The sequence below is a fragment of the Cupressus sempervirens genome, chromosome 7 (assembly GCF_028749045.1).
Source record: "Cupressus sempervirens isolate cs-2001-9-10 chromosome 7, ASM2874904v1, whole genome shotgun sequence".
In the NCBI taxonomy this organism is placed as follows: Eukaryota; Viridiplantae; Streptophyta; class Pinopsida; order Cupressales; family Cupressaceae; genus Cupressus; species Cupressus sempervirens.
In genome coordinates, this window is record NC_143124.1 from 601,030,421 (window position 1) to 601,044,418 (window position 13,998).

Genomic DNA, 13,998 nt, shown 5'->3' on the forward strand with positions numbered 1-13,998 from the left:
TCCAATGGATGACTAAGATGTAGTGAAGAGATTCCTCCCAACGAACGAAGCAAATAGCACAAAAGGTGTGAATCCCCTCCATGTGGCACAATTTTGGGTCTCAAAGACTCATGAAAGCATTGTGGAGTGAGGAAATGTTGGAAAGGCAATGCCTGGTAGCATGATGCATTCTAGGCTTCAAAGAATTGAAGAAACAATGTAGCATGACGATGCATCAGAATGGAGATGCACGATAGCATCTTGTGCAATTCTAGGCTTTAGAGTGTTTCGAAGACACTAGCGTATAAAGAAACTTTAGAATGGGAATGCATGGCATTATCTTTCACTTTTGGGAAGATGGGAAGATAGCTCGCGAAGAAATAAGAGTTATCGAATCTCGCAGCATGAATCAACCTGACCAAGAAAAAATGATCCAGCGTGGTCAATGAAGAAACCAAGCCAACACAAAATGTTAGCCGCCAACTTTAGTGATGTTAACCCTCTGCAAAGAACCTATCCCATTTAAGGTCTCTCAGATCAAACATCAGTGATGGGTTGAATAGGGGGAAAAAATAGCACACAATGCCCTCCTAAATGAAATTCTAAATGGAACACTAATAACCATGGTCCTACTTCTTTCCCTAACCTTATCCATGAGCGTGGGAATATACTTATTATTATATAGGGCACCTTATGTAATAATAAATATAATCTAAAATCCCAACCCTTACTCCCCTCCTAACTATAACTGTGACCATAAGAAAACTTCTAAATATAACCCTTCCTCTAACTCTAACCCTAACCCTAACCCTAACTATAACTGTAACCCTATCCCTACCACTAATTGTAACCCTGAATCTAACTCTACCATAATTGGACTTTAACCCTAACTATAATTGTAACCCTAAACCTAAATCTAACCTTAACTGTAACCATAACCATAACCCAAAACCTAACCCTAATCCTAGCTAGAATTCTAATACTCTGTCTACCCCTAACTCAAACTATAGCCCTAACTATAACTCAAAATCTAACCCTAACTCATATTCTAACCCTAAACCTAACCCTAACCTTGACCCTAACCCTAAGCCTAAGCCTAAGCCTAACCCTTTGTCTAACCCTATCTCTAACCCTTACCCTAACCCTAACCCTACCCCTAACTCTAACCCTAAATCTAACTCTTACTGTAAATCTAACTCTACCATAATTAGACTCTAACCCTAACCCTAACTTTAATCCTGACTGAAACCTTGACCCTAACCCTAACTCTAACCTTAACCCTGACTCAATCCCCTTACCCTAACCTTAACATTGATATAACTCTCTCTATATTAAATTAAATTCATTTTACATTACAATACCCCAAAAAAAAAATTTATCTAAATTAAATTCCTTATATTAAATTAAAAGATATATTTGACTCAAACCCTAACCCTAACCCTATCCCCACTATAACCCTAACCATAACCATAATGATGACTCTAACCCTAGCCTTAACCATGAGCATTACTCTAAACCTAACATTAACCATAAGCATAACTCTACCCCTAACTCTAACCCTAATTCTAACTCTATCATAATTAGATTCTAACCCTATCCCTAACCCTAACTATAAGCATAAGTCTAACCCTAGCCTTAACCATGAGCATAACTCTAACTTTGGATTTGACTCTACCATAATTGGACTCTAACCTTAACCCTAACCTTAATTTTGATCTAACTCAAACCCTAACCCTTTAAACTCTAACCTTAACCTTGACTCAAACCTTAACCCTAACCCTAACATTAGCCTTACTATAACCCTAACACTAACCCTAATCATAACCATAACCATAACTCTAACCCTAACCTTAACCATGACCATAGCATTAACCCTAACCTTAACCATAAACATAACTCTAATCTAAACCTTAACCATAACTCGAACAATAACCATAACCATAACTCTATCCCTAACCTTAACCATAGCTCAAACCCTAACCCTAACTCTAATGCTAACCCTAACCCTAATTCTATCCCTAAGGTTAACATTAACTATAATGGTAACTTTGTCCCTAACCATATATATGTATGACTATAACATTTTGCATTACAATATCCCAAAAATAAAAAATATTTTTTTAATCTATATTAAACTCCTTATATTAAATTTTAAAAAATATTTTGAAGCATAATTTTATAGTAACTTCATACAACTCTAATTAAAAATTAGTAAACAATTTTATAGTAACCTTATCAAAATAAAAAATAAAAAGTAAATATTTTTCCTATTGCGCCGCGACTGCCACTAGCTTATATATACCTCTATATATATTATGCTTAGAGTAATCGTTCTCGAGGCGCCTATTTTTATTTTCATTAATTCCAACTTCGATTAAAATAACTTTGAGATTAAATAAAAATAGGTGCCTCGAGAACGATTACTCTCGGCGTGATATATATAGAGGTATATTTTGGTACTATTCTTCTAATGTTTGAATGGGAATGAATTTAATACATATGTTGCCTTCACATAGTTTCCATATTATTTGGGAAAAATCTAGGTTGACTATTGTTATTATTATTAATGTATTTTCTACACCTTATTGATGATGAAGAAAAGTATCCTTTCCCTCTCAATATGAAATCTAATTTTATATATATATATTGCTTAATTCTGAAATTTGTAGGTTACGATCACAAGTATGTAAACTGTCACCTTTATTTATAGACTATGATTCTTATGATAACCTCCAATTTCAATGTTTTGAGGGTTCGTTTGGCAACAGGAATACAAGTGGAATAGGCATATGTATATTTTTTAAAAATTGAATTCTCTGTTTGGATGCATCAAATCAAACTTGGAATAGGAATAAAATTGGAATACGTATTCCAATTTTGGCCCAAAAATGAACATTTGTTATTCCACCTAAATATGTGGAATTAGAATACGTATTCCTATTCCTATTTTTTCAATTTTAAAAAACATAAATTTTATAATCCATGAATTCCCAATCAAATTCTGGGTGAACCAAACAAGAATAGGAATACGTATCCCTATTTTCAATTTGAAAATAAGTATTCCAAAATAGATATTCCTAGTCACATTTTTATATTCCAGCAGCCAAATGAACCGTGAACTTATATTCTGATCATATCATTCAATGCAATCTGCAAGTGTTAGCTCTGTCTCTTCACCGCTAGTTTGATGATGTATTTTTGCATCGATCATCTCTAAGAGATTAATTGAATAGCCAAATAGACCGGCGTTTGAGTTGTATGTCGTTCCAAAGATGCCCTCTGCCTTGAATTTGGTCTTCCAATATTTATCTTGGAATGATTTCCTTCATTTTTCTGATTTCCTATCTGATTCTCCTCCCCCTGATGAATGGATTTGATACTCGTATTATTTCCTTGAACTAAGAGTCGCATCTTCACCATTTAGAGTTAATCAGTTTTAATATGTCGGTTGGTATTTATATTATTTTGCCTTCCTCAAACCGATTAATGATTGCAATTGCATATATTTTTCTTTCATGTCATCCGCATAGTAATTTCTGACATGTATATATATTGTTGTTGTTGAAATGGTTAGATGGTGACACGTTACATGCTATGTCTATCGAATCATCCTCTGACCGATGTCTTTGTCGATCATGCAAGACACTAGATTATGATTCTTATTAATTGATGATATGTATATATCTCCACCACATTTATCCCTGGTACACTTCTCATCCCGTTCAATATCATTTGTAATCATGGTATAGTTGATGTCCTATTGGAAATCACTACTCCCCATCTAAATCCTTGTAAGTGTAGATATTATAGACACTAGTTTGGGTATTCGATGATAACCATGAGATTATTTGTGTTCATTCTGATTTTCTTATATGATTATGTTGATATTGTTACATATTATATAATATTATATTATTTATATTGGTGTATTATATTTTTTTAATTTATTATTATTATTATTTTCATTTATTATTCTAGATAAAAGGGATATTATAGTAACACATGCAACAACATTGCTTTACTACTTATGAAATGAAAGTTGGAGGAAAAGAAGCTACAAAAGAAATATCATTCAAAGCATTCAACAAAGGTAACTATAAAAGGAATGGTTTCAGAAAAGGGCTCAAATAGTGAATCGGATGCTTACTTCAAAGGAAAGTTTAAAAATGGTAATGGAAATAACAAAGGAAAATTCAAGTATTTCAATTGTAGAAAAGTAGGACATTATGCATCAAAATTCCCTTTAAATAGAAGGTACTCTAGTTTTGGTGAAGAGGAAAAGTACACAAAGAAAATAGGAAAGACGCATGCTAAGCACAATCATGAGAAAAAGAAGCTTCATAAGCACAAAATAGGTTTTTACTCAAAGAAAGAAAGTAACTCATCAAAGATGTTGAATACCAAAGTGATGATATAGAAGATGAAATACTCTTTTTGGACATGACAAATAAGAAATAAGAAGAAGAAGAAGATGTTAATGAGGCATGTAGTGAGGAAAAAGGTGTTGATGAGGCAAGTAGTAAAGAAGAAGAAATTGATGACGCATTTAGTGGGGAAGAAGATGTAGATGTCATGGAAGAGTTGCATTATGCATACAAACAAAATAAGAAACTAAAAGAGAAATTCACTAAGTACAAGATCTAAATTAAAGAAATAAAGACTCAACTAGAAAAATCCAAACACGTTGAGATGATACAAAAAACTATCTATATGCAAAAGAAGTGGAGTGTACAAAATTGAGTCAAGAAACTAAAAATTTGAAAAAGGATCTTGAGGAGAGTAAATAGCCTCAAATTTGAAAAGAGCTTTGAAATTCTAATAGATACCATTGATAGTCGAAGACCACAAGCAAGACGAGATTAGTGAAGGAGAGATAAACAAACAAGATCATAGATTCAAAGGATTTGTTAAAAAAGAAAATAGTATGAAAGATTCATCCATAAAATATAAAGGAGTTTAACTTATAAAGGAATATAAGAAGCAAGGACAAAAATATAGCTTTTATGAATATTGCTACTCATGCAACTACTTTGGTCACAAGGTGAAAGAATGCAAAACATAGACGAGGAATCTTCATGGATGGAGAAGCAGATCTACTATGATCCATATTGAACTATGGAATTATATGTTATAAGTGTAATAACTATAGGCATACAACAAAACATTGCAGGCTTGATATCAGAGAAAATCATAGAGATGTTACGAGACGGGATGCCAAATATAATTACAAAGGAAAAATCATAAAACTTTGGAGAAGAAAGATAACTAAAGGAGAAACAAGTGTAAGTGCTACTGGCATTTCATACACCTCTGAGTTGAAAAGAGAAGCATGAACTCGAGGGGAGATACAAATGAAACTATTCACTAAACTTGTGGAGTAGAGAGAAACATGATCAAGATAAGTTGATTACTTGAACTTAAAGAGGACTGAAAGTTGATTGCATTAATGTCAAAGTTTGATGAATAACCTTCAGAGAGGCAGATGCAGTACAAGAGTGATGCAGAGAATGCAGCAAAATGATGAATGAGTCAATCAAAATTCTATGCACTGATATCTCCAAACAAATCTCAAGAAATCAAACATAACTCATTGTATAACCAATTATACTTGATAAAGAAATTCATGATCTCACTGATGAAAATATTAATAAATTTGAAGAATCATTGAACCAACAACAAATAACAGAGGCTTCCAATACAATACATAACCTTCTTAAATCCGCACAGTCAAGAGATAATCGGATGTAAATACAAAAGTCTATTTTATTCATTCCTTTTGTATTCAATTGATTGCATCGATTTCTCTTTATCCTCCATTCTACACTATCTTACTTCACCACTACCTTCTCGGTTCTCTATTGTAGAGATAAAGATCTTGAAGAGAACACAATCCGATAACTAACTTTATAACCGACTCTCTAACAGTTTTCAACATCAATTAGATTAAGTTCTTGTTACAATAAAGAGACCACGAAATGTATCATGACTAATCCAAAACTATTGAAATGGCTTACCAAGCCATGTTACAATATAATAATCTAGAATTTTCAAAATATCTTCACGTGCTGGATGCCCCGGCATCATACTCCTGGGGAAAGAAAAATTCAAGTCCCATTGAATTGTTGTGATCTTCTTCCGAGTCTTCCAATTGTATGAATGCCATAATGTTACCATAAGAATGACTGAATTGATGCCACTCGCCATAACATCCTGGTTCCAATCTGTAGGGTGAATGCCCTTCTTGGCATGTGTAATGATACCTTTGTGGAATTCTAGAATAAATATAGTAGTCAGAATCGTCATATCATCTCTGTAAAGATACCAATCAACTTGATCCATAATCTGGTCCTCTTCCTGTTTGTACATCTCTAGAGTATCACATTCAACAACAAATACTTCATCCTTTACATCAATAGTCCTCTCCTCAGCATCTAATTTTTTCTCTACATCTTTTCCTTCCTGATCAATCTTGTCAACATTTCCATCATCTAGGCAAATCATTTCTTCAACCATACCTATCACCAACTCTCCTTCATCTACAAGAACCTTTTCTTCATAAGGTTCAACAACAACCTCTTGTTGTTCACTCTCACTCTCACTCTCTACACCAACATTCATCTGTTGTCTATGCCCTTTCAATGGAATGTGTACCACTTCTTGATCCTTGTCTTCATCAACAACTTCATCTTCATCTATTGCTTGCTCCAAAGGCAATGCTATCCTCTCCCACTTTGCAATACTCTTATCTAACTCTTCTCTAAGATTCTTGTAACTTTTTTCTTCTTATTCTTCCAAAACCCTTCTTAGGCTTCTCAACTCCTCTTGTCTCATCCATTCTATTTCTTTCTTTCTTGCTTCTTCTTCCTTCTTCTTTCTTTCTCTTTCTTCTCTCTCCTTCTTATCGCCATACAAGTACTCCTTTAATGCCTTAATCAGTTCTCTTTCACTCCTTGTCAAAGCCATCTCTTCTCACCAATCTAGGGTTCGTTAGATATCTAGCCACCACCTTGGAACACTCTCAGAAGATAGTTCAATTCCAAGCATCAACAAGGGACCTTCAACCTGCCAAATCCTAGATCTTCTTCCCAGACTTTTTGTTGTGCTCTGATAACAATATGATGCGGACGCAGCAAAATGATGAATGAGTCAATCAAAATTCTATGCACTGATATCTCCAAACAAATCTCAAGAAATCAAATATAACTCATTGTATAACCAATTACACTTGACAAATAAATTCATGATCTCACTGATGAAAATATTAATAAATTTGAAGAATCATTGAACCAACAGCAAATAACAAAGGCTTCCAATACAATACATAACCTTCTTAAATCCGCATAGTCAAGAGATAATCGGATGTAAATACAAAAGTCTATTTTATTCATTCCTTTTGTATTCGATTGATTGCATCAATTTCTCTTTATCCTTCATTCTATGCTATCTTACTTCACCACTACCTTCTCGGTTCTCTATTGCAGAGATAAAGATCTGGAAGAGAACAGAATCCAATAACTAACTTTATAACTGACTCTCTAACAGTTTTCAACATCAATTAGATTAAGTTCTAGTTACAATAAAGAGACCACGAAATGTATCATGACTAATCCAAAACTATTGAAATGGCTTACCAAGCCATGTTACAATATAATAATCTAGAATTTTCAAAATATCTTCATGTGCCGGATGCCCCTGCATCAAAGAGCATTGAGGAATCCTTCTTGGGGGTATGAGAGAACTTTCATAGGAGGAGCATTTGTCGACTACTTTACAAATAGAAGTTTAAAGATCATCCATTTTCCATTGATTTCAAAGGGAGGGAGATATAGAAATGAGGAGAGATGAAAGTGATAAGGAAGTATTGCTATCAATGACTATGGGGGAGACTGGTGGAAATATAGTCATTGATGACAAAGGGTTTCAAATATGGACAAGACACTTAACAAGATCAATATCAGAGATTTGTGAACCCTGCATATTGAAATGAATGGTACTAGCTGATCTAATATGAATGATACTAGTGCAACTAGGGGAATAATCCAAGTGATCAAACCAATATTGATGTTCATCACATCTGCATAGGAAAAATCCTCCTATAATAATAATTTATGGTTAAGGATGGGTATTGAACAAGATGGATGAAACATAATAGAATTCGGAAGAATTCAATGGTGATAAAATCATGCAAGTGTGAAGACACGTACGCATCCCAATATATTACATGTCAGGCACAATATGTTGGAAAACTTAATGCAGTGTTGAAGTTTTCCCCTTGAGCCAAACGCTCACCTACCTCCCTGACGTCCAAAACAGACAGAAAAGTTAATACGGGTAGGTGAGGTTTTCAAATTCTGAAAAGAGGGGGAAAATTGAATGAAGACAAAAAGGAATGTTATTCATTCATTCAGTAGAGTTTTGCAGATCAAGCAGATCAAAGAGAAGTTGCAGAGCTGAGCAGAGAAGGAAGAGGAAGGAAGTTTGTGCCTGCAGTTGCACATGTCTCCTCTGTTCATTCTGTGAGTTTGTTGTTATTTGGATTTGTCCTGTTGAAGTAGTGATTGCTCCAGGCACCATTGTATGCAGCCATTAGAGTTGCAGGTTTAAATTTTATTGAAGTTTGAAGTATTATCAGTTTAGGGTTATTTTAGAGTTTTTTGGTTGAAGTCGAATGCTCCCAGATTAGTAATAGTTTAATGAAAGATTGAATAGAAAGCAAGCAAGCATACTTGAATTTATTGATCTTCCCTTGTATGTTGCATTTGACAAGTTTGGTTGAAAGCTTAAAGCTTTGGCTCTCTGGTTTTAATGGTGAATACATTCACGTTGGAATTTTCTAAGTTATAAACTTTAGTTGGAGCCGAGCTCACTTGGCATCTATTGTTGTCGAGCATTTCCTTTGGAGCCGAGCATACTCGGCATCTATTACTGCCAACCTTTCAAGTGCCGAGCTCCTCTTTGTGTCGAGTTCACTCAGCACCTGTTGCCTGTCACTCGGCACCATCAAGTGTCGAGCAACCTACCACTCGGCACCATCAAGTGCTGAGCAATACTGGCACTCGGCACCTTCATGTGCCGAGCGAATATTTAAGTGTCGAGTAAGATTTTTAAGGTTTTAGGGTTGTGAGTATTGAGTTCAAATTTTAATTTATATTTCTCACATGGTATCAGAGCTTTGAGGCCCCACATCCAAAGTGAGTTAGGGCATTTATTTTTCTTGAGATATTTATCATGGCAGGAGATGCAGGAAAGATATGGCAGCAGCCACCATCATTTAATGGACAGAATTATGATGCATTTGCAAAGAAGATGAAGACCATTATGGTTGCAAATGATTTGTGGGAGTTTGTGGTCAATGGATTCAATGATGTGACTGATCCAACTCAGTATGCTGCTCTCACAAATGCACAAAAGACTCATTTGAAAGAGTCAAGGAGGAAGGATGCTAAGGCATTAAGTTTGATTGAAGTAGCAATGACGGAGACTATATTCCCTAAGATTGCAGCAGAAAATTATGCAAAGGAAGAATGGGATATCCTTGAGACAAACTTCAAGGGGATTGATAAAGTCCGTACTGTAAAGCTACAGAACATAAGGAGGGAATTTGAGAACCTTCAAATGAAGGAGAATGAATCAGTTTAGACTTCAGTTCAAGGACCTCAAATGTGATTAACCAATTGAAGTCAAATGGAGAAGACTATCAAGAGCAGAGGATAGTGGAAAAGATATTGAGGAGTTTACCTCATAAATATGACCATTTGGTCATGAAAATAGAAGAGGCAAAAGACCTCACTGTTTTGACAATGGATGAGTTGATGGGTTCTCTTCAAACCCATGAGCATAGGATCAATAAATCTACATCTTCTACTTCCCAAGAGCAAGCATTCAAGGATCAAACAAATTAAAGAGGAAGGGGGAGAGGAAGAAATAGCTCAGGCAGGAACTCCAAAAGCAGAGGCCGAGGAAATGGAAGACAAAGAAATGTTGCAATAGAAAGCTCAGGAAGAGCAGATGGAGCAAGTAGCTCACACAATACTTCAAGAGGAGGTAAGAAAAACTACAACTCAAATAAGAGTAATGTAGAATGCTAATACTGTCATAAATATGGGCATTATGCAAATGAATGTTGGAAGAAGCAGAATGATCAGTCAAGACAAGAAAATGTGGCTTATGTAAACATGGGATGTGGACCCAATGCTGCTGCCTTCATCATGTGTAATGTTGGTGAAGAAGGAAGCCCTGAGGTTCGGTACCTCGACAGTGGATGTAGCAACCACATGAGTGGTAATGAAACCTTGTTTTCATTCATTGACAAGAGTTTCAAATTAGAAATTAAGATGGGTAATAATGGAACCCTACTAGTTGTGGGCAAAGGATCTATTATGGTCTGCACCAAGAAAGGTGAGAAAAGGGAAATACAAAATGTGTATTTCGCACCTGGTATGAAGCACAATTTGATGAGAATTAGTTAGCTCATTCAAAATGGATACAAAGTGCTGATGGAGAATGACATGTGTGTCATTCAAGAAAAGGATGGGAGCAAGAACTTACTTGTAGCAGTTCAAATGACAAAGAACAGAATGTTTCCTTTGAAGATTGAGACATGTTTCTTATCTCAAGTTAGTGATGCACCTCCGACACAATCAGCTCTAAGGAGTTTGATTGGAGACCCCTCACAGCAATGGCACCTCAAGTATGGTCATCTTGGCTATGTTGGTTTAAATTTTTTGTCAAATAAAAGAATCGTAGAAGGTTTTCCACATGTAGGAAATTCTTGTGACAAGTGTGAGGCTTGTATTTTGGGTAAGCAACATAGGCTTCCCTTTAATTCTAGAAATTCTAGGATGGCTAGATATCCATTAGAGTTAGTGCATACTGACCTAGTCGGTCCTATGCAAGTTACTTCCATTGGGGGGAGTACTTATTTCATGACATTCATTGATGATTTCAGTTATAGGACATGGGTGTATTTCTTAAAGAATAAATCTGAAGCATTTGATAAATTTGTAGAATTTAAAGCCCAGGCTGAAAGAGAATGTGGACACTATATTAAGGTCCTAAGATCAGATAGAGGAGGGGAGTATACCTCCAATTCTTTTGTAAATTTTTGCAGGAAACATGGCATTGAGAAAGAGCTCACAATCAGCTATACACCACAGTAGAATGGAGTGGCTGAAAGAAAGAACAGGACCATTGTTGAAATGGCAAGGAGCATGATGAAAGAGAAAGGTCTCCTAACTAAATTTTGGGGAGAGGCTATGGAAACAGTAGTTTACCTAATTAATAGGTGTCCTACAAAGGCAGTCCGTGACATAATTTCAATGGAAGCATGGTCACGAAGAAGATGGACAGTTGAACACCTAAGGGTGTTTGGATGTGTTGCATATGCACATGTGCCTAAAGAGCAAAGGCAAAAATTTAATGACAAAGGTGTGAAATGCATTTTCACAAGGTACAGCCCAGAATCAAAGGCATACAGATTGTATGACCCATTGAACAACAAGATGATGCTTTCAAGAGATGTGGAATTTCTTGAAAATCAATCTTGGTATGGTTCAATTGATGAGTCACCGAGCACTTCAAGTAAAGTACCAATTATGAATGAAGAAGATGTTGATGAACAGCAAGAAGAAGGAGCAAATAGAAGAAAAGGCAAGCAGATTCAGACATTGTCGAGCTCCTCTAGGCATGACCGAGTGTCAATTTCGAGTAACAGTGAAGACTGAGCTGGTCGGCAAAGCAGCAACAGTGAAGATTCTAATCCCACACTCTCCTCCCTGTTACCAAGAAATACCAAGAGTCTTAGGGAGATATACCAAGATGAAAGGTATGAAGATTATGATGAGAGTGTTAATTTTGCATTATTTTCTCATAGTGATCCAGTATATTTTGAAGAAGCTATTAAGGAGATATACCAAGATGAAAGGTATGAAGATTATGAGGAGAGTGTTAATTTTGCATTATTTTCTCATAGTGATCCAGTATATTTTGAAGAAGCTATTAAGGAGAAGAAATGGTGTAATGCCATGGATGAGGAAATAGATGCCATAGAAAGGAATGAGACATGGGAGCTAACTGATTTGCCTCCCAAGAAGCATGTGATTGGAGTGAAATGGGTCTACAAGACCAAATGCAATGCTGAAGGCAAGATTGACAGGCATAACGCAAGGCTAGTAGTCAAGGGCTACAAATAGTAGTATGATAGAGATTATGATGAGACATATGCTCCAGTTGTAAGAATGGAAATTGTGCGTGTTGTCATAGCAATTGCAGCTCAACACAAGTGGAAGGTATTTCAAATGGATGTGAAGTCTGCCTTCCTTAATGGTGTATTGAAAGAAGAAGTGTATGTGGAGCAGCCACCTGGTTATGAAGTTGCAAGTGAAGAACATAAAGTATATAGATTGAAGAGAGCTCTCTATGGGCTCAAGCAAGCTCCAAGGGCATGGTACAGTAGGATTGACTCATATTTGATGAGCAATGGCTTTAGCAAAAGCAATGGTGAGCCTACTCTTTACATCAAGGTAGCAAATGGTAATGTATTGATTATTGTCTTGTATGTAGATGACTTAATTTTTACTGGAAATAACAAGGCTCTAATTGATGAGTTCAGAGAGGCCATGAAAAGTGAATTTGAAATGACAGACCTAGGTCTCTTGAAATACTTTCTAGGCATAGAAGTAAAACAAATGCATGATGGCATCTTCATCTCTCAAGAAAAATATGTAGGGCAGATCTTGGAGAGATTTAAAATGCAGAACAGTAAGGCAGCCCCCACACCAACAACAGTAAGTTTGAAATTGAGCAAGGAAGACTCTAGCAAGAGAGTGGATCCAACACTATACAAGAGTATGGTTGGAAGTCTAATGTATTTGACTACAACTTGGCCAGACCTAATGCATGCAGTAAGTTTGATTTTCAGATTTATGGAAACACCAAAGGATTCCCATTGGCAAGCGGAAAAAGGATCCTAAGGTATGTGAAAGGTACCAAGGGATTTAGAATATTGTATACTACAGCAAATGATTTCAAGTTGGTCATTTATACTGATAGTGATTGGGCTGGAAGTATAGATGATGGGAAGAGCACTTCCGAATATATGTTCCATATGGGATCAGGTGCAATTTCATGGGCATCCAAGAAGCAACCTATTGTTGCTCAATCTATAGTAGAGCCTGAATACATTGCAGAAAATGCAGCAGCATGTCAAGCAATTTGGCTAAGGAGGATCTTGACAGATTTGAATGAAAGGCAAGAGGATGGAACCACAATTTATTGTGACAACATCTCATCAATTGCATTGTCCAAGAATCTAGTCTTCGATGGGAGAAGCAAGCATATTGAGATCAAATATCACTTCATCAGAGAGTTGGTGGAGAATGGGGATATCAAGATGGAATTTTGCAAGTCAGAGCAGCAGCTAGCAGATATTTTCACCAAGCCATTAGGCATTGGAACTTTTGTACACCTAAGAGAGTGTCTTGGTGTAGTTGATTTGGATCAATTGTGATCCTTGTTTTGTTTGGCTCGGGACAAAGGGGGAGTGTTGGAAAACTTAATGTAGCGGAGAAGTTTGCCCCTTGAGCCAAATGCTCACCTACCTCCTTGACGTCCAGAATAGACAGAAAAGTTAATACGGGTAGGTGAGGTTTTCAAATTTTGAAAAGAGGGGGAAAATGGAATGAAGACGAAAAGGAATGTTATTCATTCATTCAGTAGAGTTTTGCAGATCAAGCAGATCAGAGAGAAGTTGCAGAGCTGAGCAGAGAAGGAAGAGGAAGGAAGTTTGTGCCTACAGTTGCACGTGTCTCCTCTGTTCATTCTGTGAGTTTGTTGTTGTTTGGATTTTTCCTGTTGAAGCAGTGGTTGCTCCAGGCACCATTGTATGCAGCCATTAGAGTTACAAGTTTAAAGTTTATTGAAGTTTGAAGTATTACCAATTTAGGGTTGTTTTAGGGTTTTCTGGTTGAAGCCGAATGCTCCCAGATTTGTAATAGTTTAATGAAAGATTGAATAGAAAGC